Source organism: Helianthus annuus, chromosome 13 (genome assembly GCF_002127325.2).
Source record: "Helianthus annuus cultivar XRQ/B chromosome 13, HanXRQr2.0-SUNRISE, whole genome shotgun sequence".
NCBI lineage: Eukaryota > Viridiplantae > Streptophyta > Magnoliopsida > Asterales > Asteraceae > Helianthus > Helianthus annuus.
The window spans coordinates 19,429,816-19,443,195 of NC_035445.2; the positions used below are offsets into that span (position 1 = coordinate 19,429,816).

Sequence of the window (13,380 nt, forward strand, 5' to 3'; positions counted from 1 at the left end):
TTGTCGAATTTTTTACTTGTTTTGGTATTTAGGGGGAGTAGTTGTAAATAGTTATATTTTCTAAAAATACAAAAACAGTAAAAAATGCAAAAATACAAAAACATGATAAAATTTCAAAATCCAAAAACAATATAAAATGAAAAAGAGCTTGTGTATAAAGGGAAAATGATAGTACATCGGCTAGACAGTTACAGTATGCTAAAGAATTGTAAAGTTTAAATGAGTTAAACAGTCTCACTATTGATGTGTCGATAGGTTTTCGCACATTTAGTAGATTTATTCGGGATACAAATCTAAAATTTCAAACTTGCGTAATTCGTGGGGAACACTACTTGGATATATAGGTAACCCCTAAAATCTCGTTTGAAAGGTCCCATATTCTGAGATACTAGGTCTTTATACTCAGTGATATCTGGGGTATTATTCCGGGACTTCTGCTAAATGGAAGTTCTGACCTAGTCCCAGAATAATACTTTCTTCAAATGCTTGAAACATAGCATCGCCCTCAGCAAGCTGATGAAATAATAAAATTGATAGTCGCTGTTGTTGTAACTAAAAGATCCTCTAAAGGGGACACACCGAAAAGTCGAAGCCGTCATCTCTCTGCGTATACGGAAGTATCGACCTGAGCTCTCACGGCCCTCGCATTTAACCCCTGACAGATATCATCTGTGGTATACTCACCTGTAAGACTGAATATTTGGGACTCTGGATACGGGAGTATATTCAAGAGGTGGGACACATGAATGAGCTAAGTTCATAAGACATCTAAATCGTATCCTGAGTAAATTGAAATTTGTGAGAGAATTTCAGATGGATCAGTATATCGACAATCGAGGTGAATTGTTTAAGTCTGAGTATGAAATAAAGCTTAACGGTACTTGTAATTTGTCTGAAAAGCTGATATGATTCCCTGACACACTCGCCAAAAATATGTTTGTAAATAGTTTAATTTCTTTAGTGTCTGCAATTTAAGTTTTTGTATTTCATTTTTTTAGTTTAGAACACTTTCTTAAAATCCAAAAAGATTTTTCATTTCTGCTTTATTTTTGACAAACCAAAGTGGAGAGTTAATCGTTTCTTGAAGAATGAAGCAGATGCATGAAAAGTTCTGAGCTGAAATATGAGGAGAGCCTATCTTAATAAGTTTGATTGTTTGAAAAGTTAACGGAAGTTCATTAATTTGATACTTGTAATTTTCAGAAAATGTTTGAAAATGTTTTACAAAATCAGTCGGTTTTGTCAAAAGATCAACCAAGGTCATTAAATTGGACTTGGTAGATTAATTGAGTAATCAGGGTCATTAACTTGGACCTGAATACATAAGTGGATTTCTAGGACTGATAGCTTGCTAGTTATTGTGTATAGATAGATTGTAATGTTATTGGTTGAGTAACAGGTTATGGACTTTATTATTCCCACGGTGTTGAAATGTCAAAGATTGAACCAGATCCTAGCATACTGAGAGGGGGAATCTATGAAAGGGGGAGTCTGGATCAACAGTCAAAGGGAAGATTGAAGATAGAGTCAGGAAAAGATCTGAACCTGTGAAGATTGAGTTGTTTACGATGAAAAGACAAAGTTGGAGAAAAGTTCAAGACTGAAGACTCGGAGCCGAAGACTTCGTCAACATCCAAGGGGGAGTCTGTTGGTGCACTGAATGTCTGTTGACTACGCTTGTAAAGAGTCTTAGGTCTAGATAGGTTGTACAGAGTTGAAAATCAGAAATTAGGGTTTTACACTGTTAATTTCGCTCATAATGACATATGTGGCATTATAAGCGAAATCTGTTAGTTAATATTTCGCTTATATGTACATAGGTAATAGGATTTCGCTCATAGGGTCACTTAGTGGTTTCGCTTATGAGGTCACATGAGGTTTCGCTTATAAGGTATCTGTTACACTATAAACACCTCATGTGTGAACCACATTTGTAACATTGAGAGCGAAATCAGAGTCGAGGTGCTGCCGGATTTTTGTCAGAATTCTTGTAAAACGACTCAAAAAGTGATTATAAAGAAGGAAATTAAGAGGAACAGCTGTGTTACTTCATTTACATTGATTCCGCATTTGTATTTGAGGATGAACTGCCTTATACTGACTGTTTAGGGTCACAATCGGTCCAACATTTAGATATCCACCAAGCAAGCTAGAAGATCACGGATTCAAACGGCACCTAATATAGGTATCTAAATTAATAAACGGACCTATCGGAGGATCGGGTAATACGAGGGTTTGTAAACCAAATAAGTGTGGGAACTTATGTAACATGGTTTAACAAAGCCTACATACTAAAACGAAACCTGTCCTAAGTGCGTTTGACCCGTTACGACCCGTTTAGGTAGCTTATGCTACTTTAACGCGTCGTTCGCGTAAAACGCGTTCGGTATGCCTAACTAGTCCTATCACAAGTAAAATATGCCTTAACATGTTTAATATTGTTGCCAAATCAGTTTAGATACCAAATATTATGTTACATAGGCTAAAAATGATTTTTAGCGTAAAAAGGGCATTTTGGTAATTTTCCTAAGGCATAGGAACTACTTATCATACAACTACTTAAACGACGTGACCATAAGGTATAACCTCGGAAGGTTATTCCCTAAACAACTTCGGTCACCTAAAGTGTTTGGTCGGATCCTAAAGATCGACCAGATGGGTCGGGTTCGTAAGCATAAGCGATTGTTTAGATCGCTTATCTTTACGACCCTAGACAAGCACAATTCTAAAAGCGGCAAACTAAACATGCTAGAACATGTTTAGTAAATTTGGAAAACAGGTTTGGTATTAAAACAAACGGTTTTAATACCCTAGAGTAGTTTGGTTACAAAATACGCGAGAAAATGCATTTTGGCCGAAACTACGACTCGTCACTGAGCCTAGATAACGTAGTAATCAGTAGGTATAGTCACTAGGGACTATAAACATCGTGATTACGCTCACGTTATGAAGTTCAAACGAACTTCGCGTTGACCATAAACTGGTCAATGCAGAAAGTCAAACACAGTTTGACTTTAACGCTAAAACGAACGAAAAACGCGAAAGAATACTTACAACGGGTCCCCGCAAGATTTGATTCCAAGTAATCTCAGGTAGGAAGTGTACAAACACAACCACTTAGAGAAAAAACTCAGATCAAATGTGGGAAATGAATGAAAAGAGTGGGGGTATATATAGGCATGGTAGAACCGTTAAGATCGTTTCTTGGAGAAGGGGGCACGATCTAAGCCGTACACTTGCCACATTCTGATTTGGCACCTTGATGGGCACACAAACCAGCCCATAGAAACCCAAAAAACATGTGATTCAGGTGGGTAACAGCTGGAAATAGCTGGAATGCATTTCTACTATCTGGGGGTTGCTTACGGACCGTAAGCAGGTCCATACGGTCCGTAAGGACCCTGCAGATCAGCTAAATTTCAGTTTTGGCAGTTTAGGTCCCTGTGCGTGTATGGTCGTGTTTTGGCACTTCTAACACCCGTCAAACCCATTTTTAAGCTCTATAAGGATGTTAAAGCATAGGGAACTTGAAATATGCTCAAAAATATGCCGGATGTCGGTTCGTTTGGCCGTACGATTGCGTTGTTCGGTTAATTACGACGGAAGTCGTAACGGATGCAAAAACGGTCCAAATTACACGACGAATGGATTTTTAACAAGCCAATCACTAAAACATAATATTTTAATGATTACATAAATTTTTGGATGTCCAGATGTATTTAGAACGTAAGTTATGCGCAAAAATGCAAACTTATGCACTTTTTGACGCTTTTAGTCCCTGAATGACCAAAAAGTTTATTTTAGCACACCGAACCCCTCAAAGCCTATTTGTAAGATATCTAAAGGATATTTAAGGTGTGTTTAACTTATGATCATGTTCCGGAATGTTCGTTACAGTTCAAATCGACATACTTTCGCAGTTTGTCAATTTTAGTCCCTGTAAGCGAATAAACTAGATTTTGCCATACCAAAGCCTTCAAAACTTATTTCTAAGTTATGTAAAGGTTATTTAAGGTATGTTAAGCATAAATTGATGTTCCGGAGTATTTTTCGCATTTAACTGATTACGTTTAAGGACCAGTTTGCTTATAATCCTCCAGAAAGCGATACAGAGTTTGAAATACAATAAAAACCAAAACATGAAAAACATCAAACACAAATAAACAAATATTGGGATCAAATAACTTTATTTCATTGATAACTGAATTGTTCACAATGATTACAAGCACAAATGTCACAGTCTCCCCTACTTGCGGAAATTTCGTCCCGAAATTTGTTTAGAGGAAACTCGTGGGAAAAGATGTGGATACTTCGCCTTTATTTGATCTTCACGTTCCCAAGTAAACTCAGGTCCACGTTTAGATACCCAGCGAACTTTAACCAACGGAATGCGCTTGCGTTTAAGCCATTTGACTTCACGATCCATAATTTCCACAGGTTTCTCAACAAAATGTAGTGTTTTATCAACACGGATTTCGTCAAGCGGTATGTGGAGGTTCTCATCAGCTAAACACTTCTTGAGATTGGATACGTGGAAAGTTGGATGAACATTTCCAAGTTTAGGAGGTAACTCATGTCTGTAGGCTACCTTACCGATTCTTTCGACGATCTTGAATGGTCCAACGTATCTAGGTGCAAGTTTTCCTTTCTTTCCAAATCTGATCACACCTTTCCAAGGTGAGACCTTAAGTAATACACGATCACCGACTTGAAATTCCAAGGGCTTGCGTCGTCGGTCCGCGTAACTCTTTTGACGGCTTCGAGCTGTCTGTAGGTTATCACGAACTTTCTTAACCTTGTCAGTTGTCTCTAGAATGAGGTCAGGTCCAGTAAGCTGAGCCTCACCTATCTCTTTCCAGCAGACTGGTGAACGACATTTTCGACCATACAGAGCCTCAAAAGGAGCCACGTTGATGCTGGAGTGATAACTGTTGTTGTAGGAGAATTCAATCAAGGGAAGATGTCAATCCCAACTACCACCAAAGTCGATCACACAAGCTCTAAGCATATCCTCCAATTCTGGATTGTTCTTTCAGTTTGGCCATCTGTTTGTGGATGATAAGCTGTGCTCAAATTAAGTTGGGTCCCCATAGCAGATTGCATGGTTCTCCAAAATCGAGAAGAGAAGCGAGCATCTCTATCGAGATAATGTTCAAAGGAACACCATGTCGAGATATGATTTCATCCACATAGATTTTAGCCAGATCTTCAGCAGATAAATCCTCACGGATTGGCAAGAAAGGTGCTGACTTAGTGAGACGATCAACAACTACCCAGATGGCATCGTGACCCTTCCTAGTGCGCGGAAGTTTGGTAATGAGATCCATAGCAATGTTTTCCCATTTCCAAACTGGGATCTCTGGTTGCTCCAAAAGACCAGAAGGATGTTGGTGTTCAGCCTTAACCTTGAGACAAGTAAGGCATTTTGAAACGTACAAGGCAATGTCTTTCTTCATACCAGGCCACCAATACTGAGTACGAAGATCCTTATACATCTTGTCTGAGCCAGGATGAATAGAGTAACGAGACTTATGGGCTTCATCCATAAGCAAGGTGCGAAGATCATCTTGGCTTGGGACCCACAAACGGTCCATGAAATAATACGATCCATCTTCCTTTTTCAGCACAAGATCAGGATTAATGTGATAGGGTAATTCCTTACCCATCAAATCTTGTGAAACACAAGCATGTTGAGCCTGAGAAATGCGTGCTTGGATATCAGATCGAGCTTGAACATTAGATTGAACATGAACACAATGAATCTTAGTACGTTCCTTACAACTCAATGTGTCAGCCACAACATTCGCCTTACCAGGATGGTAGCGAATTTCGCAATCATAGTCGTTTAGGAGTTCGACCCAACGTCTTTGCCTCATGTTGAGTTCTTTCTGATTGAAGATATGCTGAAGACTCTTGTGGTCAGTGAAAACCACACATTTTGTGCCGTACAAATAGTGTCTCCAGATTTTGAGAGCGAAGACAACTACACCCAACTCAAGATCATGAGTGGTGTAGTTTCTCTCATGCACCTTCAACTGCCTTGATGCATAGGCTATGACTTTGTTTCTTTGCATCAGAAAACAGCCAAGACCTAATTTAGATGCATCACAATATACGACGAAATCATCATTGCCCTCAGGCAAAGTCAGAATAGGTGCGTCACAAAGCTTCTGCTTCAAGGTTTGAAATGCTTCCTTTTGCTTATAACCCCATTCAAAGGGTTTGTTCTTCTGAGTTAGAGCAGTTAGAGGAACTGCAATCTTCGAGAAGTTCTCGATGAAGCGGCGGTAGTAACCCGCAAGACCAAGAAAAGAACGAACCTTAGTAGGAGTAGTAGGCGTATCCCAATCCTTAATCGCACTGATCTTGGAGGGATCTACATGAATACCTTGTTCGTTGACAATATGTCCTAAAAATTGAACTTCCTTAAGCCAAAATTCGCACTTGGAGAATTTGGCAAAAAGTTGCTCTTTCTTCAGGAGTTCCAGAGTAAGACGAAGATGTTGCTCGTGATCAGCTTGCGTCTTAGAATAAATCAAGATGTCATCAATGAAAACGATGATGAACTTATCCAAATAAGACTTGCAGACCCTACTCATCAAGTCCATGAAAACAGCAGGAGCATTGGTCAAACCGAATGGCATGACTGTGAACTCATAATGCCCATATCGAGTGCGGAATGCTGTCTTGGGAATATCCTCTTCATGCACACGAAGTTGATGATACCCAGAACGAAGGTCGATCTTCAAAAGGCAAGTAGCACCCTGTAACTGGTCAAAGAGATCATCAATGCGAGGTAGGGGATATCGATTCTTGATGTTGAGCTTGTTCAGCTCACGATAATCGATGCACATCCTGAAGGATCCATCCTTCTTCTTGACAAAAAGAACGGGAGAACCCCAATGTGAAAAGCTAGGACGGATAAAACCCTTGTCAGAAAGCTCCTGAAGCTGCTTAGACAACTCTTGCATCTCGGATGGTACAAGACGATATGGAGCTCTGGCAATAGGATTTGCACTAGGTACGAGGTCAATACAGAACTCGACTTGGCGTGCTGGAGGTAGACCAGGTAACTCTTCAGGAAACAGCTCCGGGTAATCCTGAACAACAGGAATATCTTGAATAGACTTACCTTTGCCCTTATCTGCAGTAACATGTGCCAAGAAGGCCACATAGTTCTTTCGCAGATACCTCTAAGCCTGGAAACAAGACATAAGCTTGAGGCTACTAGCAGGTTTCTCACCACGAACCTGTAGAATCTCACCAGACAAAAGCGGCACACGAACGATCTTCTCAAAACAAACTACCTCTGCGCGATGCTTGGCTAACCAATCCATGCCCACAATAATATTGAAGCTTCCCAGTTGCATAGGCGTGAGGTCAATAGGAAAGAGATGGTTGTTAAGGTTCAATTGGCAGTTGCGAAGAACAGCTTCAAGAACAATGGGTCCACCACTAGCAACTTCTACTGTCAAAGGCTTACCTAGTTTTGTTCTAGACACGTGAAGCAAGGGCTCAAAAGACAACGACACAAAACTCTTATCGGCCCCTGAATCAAAAAGAACAGACGCAGGTTGATTATTAACAAAGAATGTACCGTTCACCACTTCATTGTCTGCCTGAGCCTCAGCAGCATTCATATTAAAAACTCGACCTTGAGCTGGAGCCTGGTTCAGATTTGCATTAACCAGTCTTGGACACTGATTTCGATAGTGGGTCAGATGCCCACAGTTTTAGAAAGAACCTGGTGGGTAGTGAGGTCGTGCAGCTTGACCTTGTTGCTGAGCAAGAGGCTGAGCAACTTGTTGAGCCGGGTTCTGAGCTGCCCGATTTTGGTTGGCTGGAATGTGGCATGTGGCAACAAGATTACCAGATCTTCCACAGTTGGTGCATTGACGGCACTGGTGGTGAGGTTGATGATGACCGTTACACTTATTGCACAAGGGTGCATTGCCAAAGTATGGTTTCTTGGCAAACGGTTGCGCAGGCTGATTTTGTGCAGCTTGAGCCTGTGCAGTAACGACATAGTTGTGGGAAGCCTTCCGCTTCCTAGAACCCTTTGAAGATCCCGCATCATTTCCTTTCTTGTTTTTACCTTTCTTGCTATCCTTCTTGTCAGATTCCTGCTTCTTACCCTTCTTGTCCCACTTTCTATGCAACTTACCCTTTCGAATATGTGACTCAGTCAACGTCGCAGATAGCTCGATCGCCTGACGGATGGTGGTAGGATTACTACCAGTAACTATGTCTTGCACAGAGTCAGGTAGACCATCGATGTACCTCTCGATAGCCTTGTCGAGTGGGGTAACCATTGTCGGGCTAAGTAAGCTTAGCTCCTCATACCTATCTGTATACGCCCGGTGCTCACCACTTTCCTGCTTCAGCCCATGTTTGTGCTAGAGCAACTTCAGCACCACGATCTCTCATAACCCCGTTCCACCATGTCAGAGACCTCTTCTGAAACTCGCTTGAAGCGAACTCGACCTTCCGATTCTCAGGACACAGAACGTGGCGGAATGTACTCTCAATGCTGTCGAACCATTGAAGGAGCCACTACAAAAAAAAGTCCATTTAGTGGCACACACTTTTAGTGACATTTATCTTTTGTGCCACTAATTTAGGTTTTTAATGGCACTTTCACTATTTTATATCTGATTAGTACCCACTTTTAATGGCATTTAGTTTTTGTGATACTAATTTTGATTTTTAATAAGATATGCCACTAATATTTTCAGTATGTTTCCAATGACACATGTGCAACTAAAATTTTCAAACACTACTAAATTTTCCCAATTTCCCTCCTTGTGCCACTAAAATTTTCATAATTTCCCTCCTTAAAAAGTTAAAACCATTAAATTAAATTTTTCAAAAAGATTGATTCCCTCCTATTATATTATTTTTCCTTCTAATGTCTTTGGTGCCCAAAATCATTTTCCATTCCCAAATCACGTTTCACTTTGCTTCTCTAAAATTAGGGCAACTCCATCTTTGGTTATTTTAATTAAGGATATGTGATTCGTCCTTTGCTTAAAACTAGGGTTAAACTACATGGGATTGATAAAACGAACGGCGAAGTTGCTGTTCAGGAGTCGAAATAACATAGTGTGGTGAACAAGTCGATCAAAATTGAAGCTTGTAACAACAATTCGTTGGAATCTATGGTGGTTATATTGGTAAAAGGAACAATTAAGGTATGATTCTTTAACCTACTTCATCTCGTATTATAAGTTTTGAACAATTATGGTGAATTGTTCATATGTCATGATAATATTTTGTTAAATGCAGTAATAAAAGTAATTATATTTTGTTATAATTTAATACACGATCAAATATCTCTTTAAAGGGTGAATAGACCACCGTTTATGTTAGGTGTTTTTTTTTTTTTTTTTTTTTTTTTTTACTTCAGGGAATTAGAAGAGGTAATGCACATATGTTGTTCGATGAAATTCCCAAAAGGAATGACATTGACTCAACAAGTAGTAATCAACTTGAAATGCTCTTTAAAGCATAAATATTATGCCAATTACTTTGAAGTAAAATGGGGAGGGGACTTGAAATGTATGAAGTATAAGTTTGGTATTCAAGTTGGATATTATTTGAGTCAATTTGTGGTAAATATGTTAAATTATCAATGTTAGTAAATAAGGAGGAGCAAAGTGTTATGATAGTTATATTTATATACAGATGAACATCTATATTTAAAGTTGATGTTAGGAACTGAAATGATCAAGCTTGAAGATCAAACCATTGGAAACTCATCAAGCAAATGTAGGTAAAAGCTTACAACTTATACATTGAAAATTATGATTCGTTTGTATTTTCTCTAGCTATATGATGAGGTGATTTATTTTTGAGAGATATTTGATAATGGATGATTTGTTTTGATATATCACTCTTGTCAAAGATCATAAATTGCAAGAAGTAAATAGCCAAATGATTGGACATTAAGCATGGGTTATCTAGTTGTTTATTATCTAGTTGTTTATCACGTTAGAACTCACATTTTGGTCACCAATTATACCACCATGCTCTCTGTATAAAATAAGCAAAAAACCATAGTTTGTTTTCTTGATTCCTGAGATCAAAAGCAAAAGTACAGGAGTTGAAAAAGTGGTCTTTGTGATTGATCTTTGGAAACAAAATACAATCACAATCGCCACATTTTTGTTCCTTTTTTGCTTGGTGTGTTGTCCATATTATGTCATTGGTGGGTCTTAGGGGTGTAAACGAGCTGAGCTACTCAAGATTGTTTTGAAAAACAAACTTGAGCGAGTTGAGCTTCAACGAGCTCGAGTAGAGCCTGAGCCCGACCTTCAATTATTGAGCTTGAGACGACTCTCAAGCCTAAACGAACCTATTAATTATTTAATTTTTTTAGTATATCAAATATATATTTATATAAATACATTTCTTATTTATAAACTCTCATAAAAATAACTAAGCAATAAATATACATGTACATAAATTATAAAATATAAAAAATAGTAAAAAGATAGTTATGTTTAATATAAATTAACTAATAGATAATAAACAACCTGAACTGGAGCTTGAAAAATTACCCACGAGCCAAGCTCAAGCTTTAGAATGGATGTGATAAGTTTTATTATTCATACTTATCTTGCGATGTGAATTGCATGGAATAAGCAATATATGCAACGAGTTTAATGTCAAAAGGATGAAAACGGTCTATATGGCCAAACGGATCAATAATAATACCACCAGCAAGTTAGCACAACAAGGTTGGATTGAGTGGTCTTTTGTAATTCAATTGGAATTTTCGTATATATATATATATATATATATATATATAGGGGATGGTTCAAATGAAAACCACTTTTATTGTAAAAACTCGAAAATTAACTAAAAAAAGCCTAAAAAAACCTAAAAAACATACAAATTTTTTTTTTTTTTAAATTTTTTTTAGAAAAATCGCTACTTTTTATATATGGAAAAAAATTTCAAAAAAAAAAAAATTTTTTTTTTGGTTGTACTGCACATGTGCACTAATACGGAAAGCCTAAACCACTTAACCCACCCCCCCCCACCGACACCCCCCAAAAACCTAAACCCCCCCCCCCTCCCAAAAAAAAAAAACCTAAACCCCCCCACCCTCCTGAAAACCTAAAACTAAACCCTAAATATAAACCCGAAAAAAACCTAACCCCCCCACCCCCACCCCCCAAAAACCTAAACCCCCCTCCCCCCCCCCACACCCAAAAACCTAATCCTAATCCTAAACCTCCAAAAAAACTAACCCTAAAAGCTAAACTAGAATAAAAAAACTAATTTTAAGCATGTAATGCACATTGTAGTACATGTTATATTGCACATGTGCACTACTATAATAATAGTATTGAAAACAAGACGACACCATAAATCTTTTTTTATGTCATAAAAAATATGCTCGAATATACTTGAATGAAAGATAAGAAAATTTGTGATCTTATGGTGCCATTTTTGTTTTAAAATGATAACGTATGGAGAAATGAGAAATGTTTGAAAAGTTATATATTTTTTGTTCCAATTTTACCCCTCCTTCATTAAAAGTCTTCCCTCCCTCCTTTTTAGTGGATTTTAGTTAGTTTTCTAGTTTTCACAATAACTAGTGGTTTTCATTTGAACCTTCCCATATATATATAAGCTGATTGATTTTAAGAGGGTTGATTGGTTTTCTTACTGCATGAAGTGGTCAAACCTATACACTGTAGAAAGTGGTTAGTTACTTGCTGCTCATGAACAGCGGCCAGGCTACCTAGCGTTTTTGTGGCATAGATGGGCTAATTTTAAGGTAAAATTCTCCAATCATTAAATACTTATATTTTTATTCTTATAGTTGCCCAATATAATTTGTTATAGAAGACTGTAATTAGGTCAGTCACTTTCATTTTCTACCTATCTGGTTATTTTTGTTTGTTCGTTCGGTTTAACCTAGATTTTGTATTTCGGATTTTGCGGTTTGATCCCTCGTTAAGAAGATGAAGATGCTATTTTTAGCCAATAATGTTGTACAAAAAGAGAAGGATCACTAGAGGTAAGGTTTATATTCTCACATTCATGTTTTTGGTTATTATTTGATTTTAATTTCTCTTTACATGGCTTCCTATGGTCTATTTAACATGGTCCCTTGCATATGGCGATTATTCTTTTTTAAGACCAACTCGCAATATATATACATGGTTACTAGTTTTACAAGAGCATCATTGAGGCTGCATGAAGTTCATGCATGAATCATTATTTTTTTTTTACGATTCCATGTTCATTTACTAGCATTTGTTTCATTTATATGTTTTAGGTCCATAGTATTGGTATTGGTACTTTAGTCCACAACAACTCTTTACCGGTTAACGAAATATCATCTTCAAGAAGATATAATATTAATGGTAATTATTATTTACTTGTTATTTTTTAACTATTTGGTAATATTAAATGGATGTGCTTATGTTGTAATCTTGATATGAAACTCATTAGCCACAACTTTTCATTTTACAGGACAAGAAAGACTTTTGGACAATTGATCTTTAAAAGTTTGTTGACATTGTAGTTAAGGTAATACGTTTGTTTTTATCTAACTGTTAGGTGTTCAGTACAATTATATATGGTTGCATAATATATGTTGGTTTGTTGTCTAATTGTTAGGTGTTCAAGCTATTTTTTATACATGTTTTTCTTTTGAATCAAGAACAATTTGTTTTATCAATTAGAAACTCTAGATTTTTCTTATCCATACTAATGCTTGTTTATATGGTTGATAATGGCAGGGTAGATATCCTAAGAAGCTTTGGAGCTATGTTTTATAACAATGAAATTCTCACCTAAAAGAATGTTTAGACTCCTCGTATATGATAATGGCAGGGTAGATATCCTAAGAAGCTTTGGAGCTATGTTTTATAACAATGAAATTCTCACCCAAAAGAATGTTTAGACTCCTCGTATATGATAATGGTAGGGTAGATATCCTAAGAAGCTTTGGAGCTATGTTTTATAACAATGAAATTCTCACCCAAAAGAATGTTTAGACTCCTCGTGTATACATTAGAAATTTGGAATATGTTTCGGATCGAACTTGTTATTGAAGTTATAATACTATAATTTCTACATTTACAATTTTATCGAACTTTTATTTTATATTATAAATAATATAATTTTTGTGGCATAATCATGTGCCCCTAAAAATAATATACACATTCAGCTTGAAACAGTTTACCGACACAATTTATGCCAACAAAGGATTTTTATATTGTGGCAAAAAAGGTGCCACTAAAACTAGTATAAATAAGTAAGTAAGATTACATTTTAAAGATACAAAAATTGTGTCACTAAAAGTCTAAAAAAACTTTGTGCGGCACATCAAAAAAGTGCCACTAAAAGGATTTAGCGTCA

The 13,380-nt window shown here is 37.2% G+C and overlaps 1 long non-coding RNA gene across 6 annotated transcripts; it reads left to right on the forward strand.

Annotated features, from left to right (window-relative positions):
• The first annotated feature begins 8,904 nt into the window (after positions 1 to 8,904).
• On the forward strand, positions 8,905 to 13,062 carry LOC110897453. 6 transcript variants are annotated; one of them, XR_002568658.2, is made up of 7 exons: positions 8,905 to 9,191; positions 9,685 to 9,772; positions 11,687 to 11,788; positions 11,933 to 12,031; positions 12,293 to 12,380; positions 12,490 to 12,546; positions 12,759 to 13,062. It is a non-coding gene; the product is annotated as an uncharacterized LOC110897453 (long non-coding RNA). The 6 variants fall into 6 exon arrangements; XR_002568660.2 differs by having other exon boundaries at positions 11,973 to 12,031; XR_002568662.2 differs by having other exon boundaries at positions 11,976 to 12,031.
• Positions 13,063 to 13,380: the final 318 nt, after the last annotated feature.